The sequence below is a fragment of the Quercus lobata genome, chromosome 5 (genome assembly GCF_001633185.2).
Source record: "Quercus lobata isolate SW786 chromosome 5, ValleyOak3.0 Primary Assembly, whole genome shotgun sequence".
Taxonomy (NCBI): domain Eukaryota; kingdom Viridiplantae; phylum Streptophyta; class Magnoliopsida; order Fagales; family Fagaceae; genus Quercus; species Quercus lobata.
In genome coordinates this window covers 82,050,355-82,064,583 of record NC_044908.1, presented here as the reverse complement: position 1 = coordinate 82,064,583, position 14,229 = coordinate 82,050,355, and the positions used below count along the sequence as shown (strand labels likewise).

The 14,229-nt window shown below is 29.6% G+C and overlaps 1 long non-coding RNA gene across 1 annotated transcript; it reads right to left on the bottom strand.

Annotated features, from left to right (window-relative positions):
* Positions 1-868: 868 nt before the first annotated feature.
* Positions 869-3,004, bottom strand: LOC115988558. Its single transcript, XR_004091573.1, has 3 exons — positions 2,943-3,004; positions 2,078-2,144; positions 869-1,340 (listed from the first exon to the last, which is right to left on the bottom strand). It is a non-coding gene; the product is annotated as an uncharacterized LOC115988558 (long non-coding RNA).
* Between the last annotated feature and the right edge of the window lie 11,225 nt (positions 3,005-14,229).

Genomic DNA, 14,229 nt, shown 5'->3' with positions numbered 1-14,229 from the left:
TTATTTATAGGAGTGTGTAGGTCTGTGCTGAACATAGTAGAGTTCTAGTTGAAAGTAAATTATCCTATCAGAGTTGAAGTCTAATAGAAATAGGACCATGAAATAACAATTAAATTGAACTTAAGTCTAATAGAAATAGGACTATGAAATTTAAAATAGAAATTAAATTGAACTTTGTAGGTCGGTGCTAAACAATTAGTAGGTATCCTATCAGAGTTGAAGTCTAATAGAAATAGAACCATGAAATAACAATTAAATTGAACTTAATTCTAATAAAATTAGGACTATGAAATATAAAATAATAATTAAATTGAACTTTGTAGGTCGGTGCTAAACAATTAGTAGGATATTTTTTATTATTTTTAAATAATGCTGCCGTGGAAAATTGTGAAGTTTTGCAAAAAAATAGGAAGCTTTGGTTTTATATATATACTAGTCGCTAACCCATGCGATGCACGGGAAAGCACAAAGAATATCTACAAAATCTATATAACATTATTGTTATATTTGTTAGGTTCAAACACCCTCTTCTTGAATTATCAAATTATTAAAAAAAAAATTAATCCTCTTCTTCACTTTTTACTCAAACTTGTTTTCATAACTCATATTTAAACAATCGTAGTAGGAAATTTTCTATTAATAGTAAAATTTGTGTAGAGACAAATTACAGTTTCATGTAAAGTGTACATACCCATACTCTATACCTCTAAGGAAGGAAACATCACAAACCCTTTACATATGTAGGTTAGATTTAAAACAAACTACATATATTCCAAGTCTGATAAGCCAACTCAATGGTAGAAAAATGTTCTTTATAAAATTAGATAGTAACATATTTTACAAAAGGGGGAAATTTTTTGTAACTCTATCTTGCTACTCATATTCTGTAGTATATAACAAAGTAATTTATATATCTAGGTACAATGGGCAATAGCATTGGCTGTTCTTAAGCACAATTCAATATAGACAAATGAGATAGAAAAGAAAAAAAGTAACATAACAAATACAAAAAGTACCACTGTTCCAGCCCTCTATAACTCCATAAACAGAATCCTTTCCTAACCCAAAAAGACTACCAACAACTCTCCACAACAGTCAAACCAACCTCTCAAAGAAACCCAAGGAAAGCACGACCAAAAACGTATAAAGCTTCCTCCTTTTTCTTATTGAACCAAGAAACCCAACAAAGGTAGCTCCTTTTCCCATTCACCCTGCACAACCAACGGGAAGAACATATACAACAAAGCAAGCAGCAAGACATGGGAGCAAAATATAGAAAATAACTCTATCTCTACCTTTCCCAACATCCTTGATTGTAGGTCCTTACTTTCTCTTAGCTTCTGTTTTAACATATATATTATTAGATTAGATATTGATTTGAAATCACGTGAATAAACTGCTAGTTTTCCATCATTCTTTGGACAATATTCTCCCCCCTCCTTGCAATAGGATTTCCCAAAGAGCAATTAAGAATTTTGATTGAATGATTAAATTTATTAGTTTCTAACAATTTACAATTTTTAGATAAGTGGTAATTTATTTATAGTATCAAGGCAGATGGAATTGAGTATGAAATATCTTAAAATTTAAAGCCACACCATTGCCTGAAGGAAAAATGTTATACAGGTCTTGCATAATGAACTTATTTACTTCTTTGGATTACCAAAGCATGGTTGAAAAGAAATAATATTCATGATGGCTTATACGGTCTCAAAAGATAAATAAATTCATGATGGCTTATAATTGCCTAAAAAGTAGATCTTGGTACATAGTCTCAAGAGATGAGATTAAAAGGCTTAATTATATTATAAATTTCAATACCAGAAGACTTGAAAAAATAACCTGAAAAAATTAGCAAGGAGGAGAATCTTTCCAAACTTAGAATTTAAAAGTTTAGGGAACTGGAGGTAGAAAGCTCTAGTATGGATCTAGGAACTAAGTTATGTGGGAAAATAGATAACCAAAAATTAAAGAAAGAATCTTCCACCTCTAGAGGAAGAAGCTAGAGTTTGAAAACCCACTAAACTGTTCGAGTTCTACCACAATAAAACCAAAACAAAAAAAGCAAATACTTTACCGGTTACGGGGATACGGCCTATCTCTCTTTGCTTGTGGTTCCGACAAACCTTAACTGAACAATAGACCTAACTAAGATTAAAAAAGAAACGCAAATATCAGCACAACATTCAATCCTACACTTATTTGATCCCCAGGATTTCATTAAGATTAGTTACAGAAAATTGTTTTTACTTTGAAAAAAATTGTCAATAAGTCTAAACAATAAACCCATCTATTGTGACCAAAGCATCCAAATTAAATTACTAAACCCAGTTCCAAAGCAATAAATTCAACTTGTCACCATTTAGAGAGAACTGCGATTCCAAAGGAGCTTCAATTAGAAAGAAAAAAATAGAATAGGAAATATTTCCAAATTAAAAAATCCAAGCCCAATTGTCCACTGCCCTTTGCTCTTTGCCCTTTGCATCATGTGTGTGGGTTTTGAGTTTGACTTGTGGTGATAGAGTCCTAAACCAAAACACGATGCAATTACACAATAGTATACCCATCAATTAGCACTGTTTCTGGCAGGGATAGAATGGAAAAAATAAATTAAAAAAATTAAAAAAAAATCCAAGGGAAAAAAAAAAACAATAAAGTCATCTATTTTTTAATAAGGGTGAAAGAAGAACCCTAGACAATTCAGAAGGGGAAATTTCTTTTAAAATATATATAGACAACTTTAAATTCAATTTTGAATTATAAAAAGAACCTCCCTACAGAAAATTTTAAAACGTTGCAATTACCTACATGAATAGTTATGTGTTTTTCTAAGCACCGATAAGAAGTTCCAAGGAAAAATTCATAACACATTGATAGATTTAACAGTAATAAACAATTAGAGTGAAAGATTTACAGAGAAAACAGCAAAGATCGTAACGTACCTCAGCGGAGCAACCACGAACCTCGCGGAGAATGACCTTAGGGAAGCCATTGACGTTTTCATAATCTTCTCTCTCTCGCTCTTTTCTTTTTTCTTGATTCTGGAATAGGGTAGGGACGGCCAGGTTTTGTTTTAGGTTTTGTTGTGTTTTTTTTTAATATATATATATATATATATATAATTTTTTTTTAAAGATAAGTAAACGGTGTTTTTGAGTGAATAGAGTTTTTAACAGAGTGAAAAGAGTTTTTAATTTAATTTTTTAAATATTGTGCTGACGTGGAAAATTGTGGGAGCTTCAAAGGCTTCGGTTTTATATATATATATATAGACTAGTCGCTAACCCGTGCGATGCACGGGAAAGCTATTGACTATGAAAAAAAAAAAAAAATCCAACAATGAGTGAAGAAATTAAATTTATCTCATCATAGTCATAAGAGTAGTTTTAGGACCATATTATTTTACAAATTTTTGCCACAACTTTTGACGTGGCAATGGTAGAATGTTGTTTATGCACTAAAAATTATTTATAATAAAATTTAAGAAATTTAGAAATAGAAAATTGGGTTAATAATATGCATATTATAGACATTTTACTAGTTATTATTTAAAAAAAAATGAAGAAATATTTAACTTATATTCTTTTCTCAATCCTACTTAGTCGTAGTAATAACAATATAAACAATTCAAAATATGAAACAATATTAAAATTATAACACCTCATTCCATTATCTTTTATGTTGAATCCAAACAAATAATCAATCAACCAAAAATCATATTTTTAATTAAGAAAACAAAAAATCGATCACATGAACCCAAATAAAAAGCATTTAAGGTAAAGAATTAAGATCAACCTACTAAGACGCAAATACCAAAAACCCCAAGATCTAAAACTTCCAAATTTATAGAATCTCCAAATTCTACTTCAAAACCAAATAAAACCCTTCAAATTCAACAAATTTATATATAACATACCAAATAAAAATTTATCTCTAGGCTGGAAGACATAGGTTGTAACTTTGATTTTTCTCCAAAAAAAGAGAGATGCTTCATATGCCATATACAATATAAAATAATCAGTAGAAATTTCAACCCAAAAACCAAACCAACGAAAACAATGTCAATATAAATATGGAGATTAACCCAAATACTCAAAAGAAAATCAATTCTAAACATAACAAAAAAATAAGATAGAAAGAAAAACTCAGGCACATGCGGAAGCATATAAAAAATTCGACATAAAAGATAAAATTTATTAATAACAATATAAACAAATATCCACATGTTGAATTGAAATTCATTAATAATAACAACCATAAAGCTATGGCATGTGTTTCTTTTCCTATTAAATATTATTTATCAATGAATAGCTCCAAATTTTAGTGGGCCCAAAAGTGTGTAAAAGCTTGAAAATTAAAAGGAAGAAATTCCAAAAGCATGAGTTTAGCCGTTAGAGAGACATGTTCTAGAATCTTCTTTCCAACTGGACCTCTTTACTGTAGTGTGAGCAACACTTGATTAACACTGCATACTGGACTCCCTAAACCCCAAAAAAAAAGACCCAAAAAATTGAAGCCACAAATTAGAAACACATACCCACAGTGGTAGACTTGGCTTGGCAACAGGCTGAGGGGCTGTAGTGGCAACATTCAGTTTGGAGTTTGGACTGAGGGTTTGTTTTCTCCATCTGGTTTATATGGTCTAGGTGTTGAAGGGTACTTAGGGTTTGTTTTCTTCGTTTGATTTATATATATATATATATGTATGTGATAATGATAAGTTTGAGTTTAAGTTTAAGTTGTTAGAGAGATAGAGTTTCACTCCTTATTAAATTTGGACTAAACAAAAATAATTTTATATTAAAAAAATGATAATGATTTATTTTTTAAATATTGTACTGATGTGGAAAACTGTGGGAGCTTCAAAAGTTTTGGTTTTATATATATATATTAGTCGTTAACCTGTGCAATGCACGGATAAGTTTGATAAACAATTTTAAGAAAGTTCAAATATTTATTTAAACTAACATAGATTAGTAAATTTGTGCATAGAGCTCTATAATCCATGACTTGTTGAATTCTACAATGCCAGCACCACTAATTTTTTTTTATTATTAACATTAAAGAAGTATTATTCAGCCCACGGAAGTAAATAAAATATTGAAACCATCAACTGAAATTTTGACACTAAAGCACCCAAAAAAAAAAAAAAAAGTGCTTTCGGTAAAAAATTGCAATGACAAGATGAAAAAAACTACTTGATGAGGGAACATTGTTGCCACCACCATCATCATTATCATCATATCCAACTACAAACATGTCTTCTTTACATCAAAACTCCATTCAAAATTAACACCCATTTATAAAAAAAATTACTTCCTACTTGAATAATTAAAAATTTTCCTTCACCACCTTTGCAAGCTTTATAAACATGCAAGAAACATCTAGAAATCCTACTAAAAAAGAGCTAATCTTCACCACTTGTTTTACAATGCATGTCAAACCTCACTTGAACACTTTGACATTTAGCCTGTCTTTGTCTTTTGTGTACTTTCTTTCTTCAAAAATATATTGGACAATCCTGACTGTGAACAAATAAGTAAATCACAACCACAATAACTGAGACAAACACCTCATCATTTTTTTTCATATGCTCAATTTTTTTCAAAAATTAGCACTCTTCTTCTTACTAAATTTTGAGATCTCTTAGGTAACCCACTCAAGCATTTTTTTTGTTTTAATAATCTTCACATGTAAGTAATCACCCAAACTTGTTTTTGTAACTCATGTTTGTGTCCATAACTCAAAGCTTTCTTAGCCCCGCAACCCATACCAACAATTTGCATTAAACAATCACAACAGAAAATCTTCTATCATTAGTAAAATTTTCCCATAATTTCTATCTAAAAGAAGCTTCCAAGTTCCACCATTACCATACGTTTCCAAATAAGTTTTTATGCAACTTGTAGGCTTACTAATCAACAATTAGCATGTAAGTACTGGAAATAACAAAATATGCATATAACACATTGAATTCTTTCAACCTAGCAACTATGATAACGCATAAACAGTGAAGCCATAGAAATCCTACCTAATTAGAGCTTTGGAGCCAATGTCAGTAATATTATTAACAAAATTGGAGGACTCTGTTCAACCTTACAGTAATATTGTTACCAATTTTAATTAAATCATCGCCGTGCCATAATTCAAAATAAGTAGCACCAAAAAAAAAAAAAAAACCCAATTGAAATTAAAAGGGAAAGTTTAATGTACCTAGCATATACATTCTCAGTTACGTAAGTTCATGTCTTCTTTCCCACATTGCCTTTTGTATTTGCACATCCTTGTCCTTCTCAAAACTCATTTTAACTATGTACAAACACCAAGGCAGCTTCAGAAACTATATGCAAAACAACAGCTTTAGCCCAACTGAAAATAGAAAATTAAAACCTACATATCACAATTGAAACAAACCAAGACCAAAACCTTTAGATTAACAACTTTGGTTCTATTAGAAAGGGGGGGGGGGGGGGGGTGAACTAACAATAATAGGGTAAAAAAGAAAGAAACAAGGAGCAAACATACAATAATAATACTCAATAGTAAGATTAACCGCTTTGGTTTTGTTGGAAAAAGAATCCTTAAAATAGCACAAAAAAAGAAAAAAAGAAAAAAAAATTGAAACAGAGCAGAAGACACAACTTCTACTAATAACTCTTGCATCATTACATGGCGTTGAGATAGACCACAACATTTGATTTGAAGCTCCATTAAATGCATGAAAGCACGCCATTGGTAGATTATCCAATCCTCTCCAACTATCTTCTGGATCTATGCATTTATATTACAAATCCTCTAACTTCCTTTTACGTTGTAAACTTGTAGTTGTTTCTTTTTGCAAATTATTCATGTATAAATGTTACAATTCTCTACTACCTTATAGCATTTTCTAATTAGATCAACAACACCACAACTCTCAAAGAATGTGGAATCCTTGACAGATTCTCTGCACTTTTGTGTTATTTCCCATCTCCAAGTCATTCATAGAACCTATCCTATTAGTGAATAATTCCTCCATTACTTATTAATTTTTTTTTAAAGAAGAAGAGGAAAAAAGAAATCGTACTACTAACATGCTACCAAGTTAACAATGTTTTCTAGGGTCCAACATAGTTCAACTCCACTTCCACATCTTGGACAAATTTGATCTAATGATTGATTGATGTGTGCCTAATCATACCCAAAATTTAAAATGGAGATTTGACTTTATGTTTCTACCATATTATAATCTACTAAAAAATCGCTCTAAGACAATTCCTTTATTCAAATCAAGGATTTCATGAACAATTTGCAATTATGATTGAAGATAAAATGACTAAACGACATCAAGATATAATATATACTGATATATACAAATAACAAATAAAAATAAAATTTAGCTCAAAAAATAGAACCAAATTTGATTACCAAATAGAAAAACAAATGTGCAGGACCAAAGTGATTGTAAAAGTATTTTAAAAACATAGCCAAGTCAAGGATAGAGACTTTAGAGTACCTTGGTGACATTGTCATTGTCATTGTTGCTAAGATTTCCTGCAAAGCAAATCCCCCAACCTTTCAAAGGCAACAAAGCAATGAAAAATAACCCACTATTTGCCTATTAGATTCAACAATCAATATATCATCTTGGATGACAGTTAAGTCTTAGGAAATATTCTTCAAAAATAGATATAAAAGAAGGAAAAAGATAGCTCTACCTTTTCACTTTGCTACCTTTTCACTTTGCTATTGCTGGAATTTGGTGACAGCTTCTAAACTCTATAGATTTGGTCTTCACTATGCATAATAGAAAGTAGAAAATAATCCATGGGTTACTGGAGGAGGACATTGGAAAAGAAGCTGGGGTCTGCAACAAACAAAGAATCAAACAAAACTCCTTAAAAATCTAGAATCTTTAATTAAATCTAAAAACAAAAAATGAAAAAAAAAAGTCTCATATTAATAATAACAGAGCATGAACTGAGAATTCTTATGGTGGAGGACATCAAATACCAAAACTACACAATTAAACTTTGCTAAAAACCCCTTTTTAATGGCATTGAACCAAAGGCTAACCATTCAACCAGAACAACCGGAAAAACCAAAAGTAGATCAGACCAACCGAACTCCTCAATTTCACTTTCCCTTACGAATAACAGAACAGATAAGAGTGAAAACAAAAACTGAAAATTAAAGTGACATGATTAAGTTTAAAGGATCACCAACCATTAATACTCAGATAGGATTTTATCTTCAAGGGTTTTTCCCTCATATCAATAAAAAGAGAGGAAAAGGGGTATGAACTGAAATTCCTAAATTGTCAACAAACCATAATTGAAGAGAATATTAGAAAAAGAAATTAATACCTTTCCTGTGATTAAATTAGAGTCTTTACATTGTGAAAAATTCCACTTCATCTCTGCAAAGAAACTGAATGATTTAAATCCAAAGAGATGAATTAAAAAAAAAATGTTATTAATAAAAATGGTCACATATCAAAATCCTATTTTCTAAGCCCTAATTTCTGAATTTAAATCTAGAACCAAAGCCAACTGTAATTATAAAATTTGAAAAACATATAACAAATCTAATTTACCTTTTAGATTTGTTTTAAAAAAAAAATCAAAGAAAGAATGGGAACCCATCGAAGGTGTTGTTTATGGGTAGAGGAAGTCTTTTAAGAGAGAAAGAGTGGGAACCCATCAATGGCGGTGTTTTTGGGCGGAGGAGATTACTTTTTGGGAGGAAGTAGGCCTACTGATGAACTACAACCCGAAAATCAAAGAGAATGGTGAAGGACCCTCAAAATCAAATTACTATCTCTATCTCGGCGTTTAGCGGTTCTTTTTTTCTTTTCTTTTCTTTTCTCTTTTTTTTTTTATTATTTTTTTTATATATAAATAGAATATGTTTTGGAGTTTTTCATGTTATTTGTAGTTAAAAGGTGTTTTCAAACGAAACTGAACTAAACCGTAAGTTAAGCACAACTGTTGATTTTTTAATCGTAAATGTGTCATTAATTTATATAGCCACGTGGTGCAATAAGGTGAGATCAACAAAAAGTCAAACGTTTCAACTATTAGTTATTATATAGATATAAATTGATTATTATTGCTTGCTATTTTTTTTTTTAAATGATGGAGGATTGATATGCAATTTATATCAAACAGTGATGGAGAATGTTAAGATTTGGACATTCGAAAAATTCATATTGTTGCAACTCTTAGTTGGAAACATTGCTATTAATTACATTAACTTCTTCTTCTTTTTTTTTTTTTTTTTTTTTTTTTTTTTTTTTTTTTTTTTTTTTTTTTTTTTTTTAAGTCCTTTGAATAGCTTCATGTGTTAAAATTGGTATTCGATGATAATTAAATAGGAAATTTTATTTATAGTTGCACCATAATTATTGAGATTTGCATTAGTATATTATGATAATTTAAATTATCATGTGATCGTTAACAAGGAACAAGGTTCTATCATTACTTATTCTAAAACTCAAAGCATTATCTGTGCATCACGTGGGTAACTTACGAGTTACAACGAATCACCGAGATAGGGTTATAGGGTTTAGGGTTTGTTGTATAGGGTTTGGTGTTAGGTTTATGGACTTAGGGTTTAGGATCTAGGGTTTAGAGTTTAGAGTTTAAGCTTTTAGGATTTAAGAGTTTAGGGTTTATGATTTTGGGACCCATTAGTTTCCAGGGCACCCTTAGTGTGCGTCCAGCCAATAGGATGACGTTATCAATCTTGTCTTTTTTTCTAGCTTTTCAGTTCTGACTTCAGTTGCTAGGATTTTCCAAAATCTAATTAAGCTTGTCTTGTGCCAATGGGAAGGTAAGAATGTCTAGTTTTCTAAACACATAATATTTCGAAAATCCAATGGTCGGATCAAAAGTTATGGCTAAGGGAAGCGAGCTGGTGCGCCAAGTACTGTTTTATAGATACCTCAATCATTTTAACTCCAATTTCAACCCATGAGTAGTCGTTGGAAATGGGGGAATTCAGGAATTTTCACAATGACATTGGTTCCAACCATTTTTGATGGTTGGATCAAAATTAGGTTTTCGATTGCTCTCAATAGTCAACCATGGTCAATTCAGTTGTGGTTGATAAAAATCTCCGATAACCTCGAATGTAACATAAAAACATGAAAAATGTAGTTTTGGGATGGTTTTGACCAATTTTGACCTTTGGTCAACTTGACTAGGAGCAGTTTGGTCAATTTGACCTAAAAAGGCATTTTGAGTGCTTCGATACTTGAATGGGTTGTACCATGTCAATCTAAATGTTCCCATAGTCCCTTGGTGAAAATTTGATATTTGTAGGATTTTTGGGGTTTAGTACGCAAATTTAGGATGGACAAAATGCGGTATCTACAATAACTTTGTTATTTTTTATTTTTTTGGTTTTTTTATTTAATAAAAAAATTATTTTTTATTTATTCACTAATATTTTGGGCTATATTAGTTAAAATTTAGGAGGCTTAGGTAATTACCTAAGTTGTCTAGTGGTTGGGTTGAGCTTTATGTTTATGTTGAGATAAGATAAGCATGCAAAAATTGTCCTAGACTTTTTAACCAGTCGTAAAAGGATAGCTGTGCCTAGTGGACTTTTGTAAGCAACAAATGTCAGTACATGTAAACATATAAGAAAGTTGTACAAAAAATTCAAAAAAGAGCTAGATCATCCATTATCGTACAATTAGAATTTCTCAACAAGTTGTAATTGTGGTAGATATCTAACTTTCAACACCCACCAAACTTTTACGTAGCGATTAATTTATAAATAGTTAAAAGGACACATGTGGCCTTGAAATAAAAATTTGTTAAGTAATAAGTATTGTCCAGTCAGTATTGCATCTCTCAACATCTATAGCTATTTGTAATTAATTACAAGGACGCGTATGATCTCCTAAATTGAAGTTTGTTAATCTTTGTGTTATTGCATCTCTATTCCACCCCCTCTGTCGTGGACGGTGGTGAGCATCCATGTGCAAGAAGAGGTTTGCACAAGTTTTTGAACTCCTCAATAAAAAATAGAGAATCAAGGACAAAGGATTTTTGTTTTTAGTGGAGTGATTTATCTTTATCTTTTTATTTTCTTTTTCTTTTTATATGGTACTTTACTTTCAAGAAATCAAGTACTAGGAACACTATTTTTTTTACTTTTTTATTTTTGATTTTTGATTTTTATAAATTTTATATTATTAAGTGGATTATAAATATTTAAGATAGTAATTAGTATTTGGAATGTGGACCATGGAGTAATTTATATCTATCTTTTCTCTTTTTTTCTTTTTGGATGGTACTTTACTTTCAAGAAATCAAGTACAGGGTAAATTATTTTTTTCACTTTTTTTTTTTTTATTTTGTAAATTTTATATTATTAAGTGGATTTTTAATATTTAAGATGGTAATTAGTATTTAGAGTGCAGATTGTGGAGTGATTTTTTCTTTTTTCTTTTTTTTCTTTTTCTTTTTCATTTTTGTATGGTACTTTAATTTTAAGAAATAAAATACTGAGATTTTTTTTTTTGTAAATTTTATATTATTAAGTGGATTATAAATATTTAAGATAGTAATTAGTATTTATAAATTGGATTGTATAGTGATTTATATTTTCTTTTTTTTTTCTTTTTTTATGGTACTTTACTTTCAAGAAATCAAGTACTGGGCAATTTTTTTTTTCACTTTTTTTTTTTGGTTGTAAATTTTATATTATTAAGTGAATTATAAACATTTAAGACAATAATTAGTTTTTAGAGTGTGGACCGTGGAGTGATTTATCTTTATCTTTTTGTTTTCTTTTTCTTTTTATATGGTACTTTACTTTCAAGAAATCAAGTACTAGATTTTTTTTTTTCACTTTTTTTTTCTTTTCTAAATTTTATATTATTAAGTAGATTATAAATATTTAATATAGTAATTATTTTATAGAGTGTGGACCGTTGAGTGATTTGTCTTTTGTTTTTCTTTTTTTCTTTTTGTATGGTACTTTACTTTTAAGAAATCAAGTACTGGGTAAACTTTTTTTTTTTTTTTAACTTTTTTTTCTTTTGTAAATTTTATATTATTAAGTGGATTATAAATATTTTAGATAGTAATTAATCTTTAGAGTGTGGACTGTGGAGTGATTTATCTTTATCTTTTTGTTTTCTTTTTCTTTTTATTTGGTTATTTACTTTCAAGAAATCAAGAACTAGATATTAAAAAAAACACTTTTTTTCTTTTCTAAATTTTATATTATTAAGTGAATTATAAATATTTAAGATAGTAATTAGTATTTAGAGTGTGGACTGTAGAGTGATTTATCTTTATCTTTTCTTTTTCTTTTTCATTTTGTATGGTACTTTAATTTCAAGAAATCAAGTACTAGGTAAATTTTTTTTTTCACTTTTTTTTTTTATTTTGTAAATTTTATATTATTAAGTAGATTATAAATATTTAAGATAACAATTATTATTTTGAGTGTGGATCATTGTGGAGTGATTGATCTGTATCTTTTTTTTTCTTTTTATATGGTACTTTACTTTCAAGAATTCAAGAATTGGATAAAATTTTTTTTTTTCACAATAAAGGGGTATTAGCATCAAGTCATAACAAATATGTTGTTGTCAAGAAGCTAGACAATATGGTGAGGGAAGTTGAGAGGGAATTTAAAACCGAAGTAATTGTGATTGGCCAAAAATTGGACAATCTCAAAAATAACAAAAAAGGGTAAGAAATAACAAAAACTGGCTTTGAAAAAAAAAAAAAATTAAGGTGTTGAAAAAAAAAAAAAAAACCTCTTTGGTGTTTAAACGAAAGCAGCAACATCAATACAGCAAAGGCAAGGACGTCATTTTCTATATCCTTCTAGAGTGTTCTGAGCATGGATTGGAGAGAGAGGCTTGGCCATGAAGGATAGGCCGTGGTGCACAGAGAATAATGCTTTGGCTAAGGATCTCACTGGAGGAGAAGGTAAGGGTTGGGGAAGGGAACAAGAAAGGAGAGAAGAAAAAAAAAATGAAAAAGAGAAAAGTGGAAGTAGAGCAAGAAGGGTGAGTACGTGCAATATTTCTAAAGTGACAATGTGATCTATTTATAGAAGAGAAAGAGCAAGCAAAATAAATGAAAATTTTGGGCTGAACCACAAATTTTTTTTTTATAAGTTATTGTTGTGGCCAAATTTTTTATTGGTTTTTATGGCCAGCAATTAGCATTTTTCTAAATAAGTTAAATGATTCACATGTATTAAACATGAGTAATATTATAGACACAAAATTTTTAACAAAATTTTTAAACATTGTTAATGTGAAAATTTTTATTGATTCTCATTTAAGCTCATTACTTATATCATTTTTTCTACTTACTAGCATTTTTCATTAAACATTGATGTCAATTGCCTCAACAAATCTATTGAATTTGTCAAAGCCTTAAGAAGGAGGATGAATCTTTAGCCTTCCAAACATTTGCTCACTTTTGCAAAGTCCTCTACAGATACCTTTAGTGATGTTATTTCCTCATACATCATCGATTGGAAAATTCTGTAAATTATAATCTAACTAAACATGTGAGACATATAAATGATTTAATGGTGTGGATAGAAGATCTTCCTCCACATGTTCATGATGTTAAACCTAACTAAACTTGCGTAACTTTTTTACTTACCATAAAAATCAAGTTGTTAACGTTAATTACAATTTTTTTTCATTAAACATTGATGTCAATTGCCTCAACAAATCTATTGAATTTGTCAAAGCCTTAAGAAAGAGGATGAATCTTTAGCCTTCCAAACATTTGCTCACTTTTGCAAAGTCCTCTACAGATACCTTTAGCGATGTTATTTCCTCATATATCATCGATTGGAAAATTCTGTAAATTATAATCTAACTAAACATGCGAGACATATAAATGATTTAATGGTGTGGATAGAAGATCTTCCTCCACATGTTCATGATGTTAAACCTAACTAAACTTGCGTAACTTTTTTACTTACCATAAAAATCAAGTTGTTAACGTTAATTACAATTTTTTTTTTCTGTTATACTGTAAATATCATGTTGTTATTATCTTTTTTTCTTAACCCAAAAAAATTGATATTTATCCAATAAAATAAATTAAAACAAAATATATTTGAAAAAAAGTAGATAACGATAAGAAAAGCATGCAAAAATTGTTTATGTTTATGTTGAGATAAGATAAGCATGCAAAAATTGTCCTAGACTTTTTAACCAGTCGTAAAAGGATAGCTGTGCCTGGTGGACTTTTG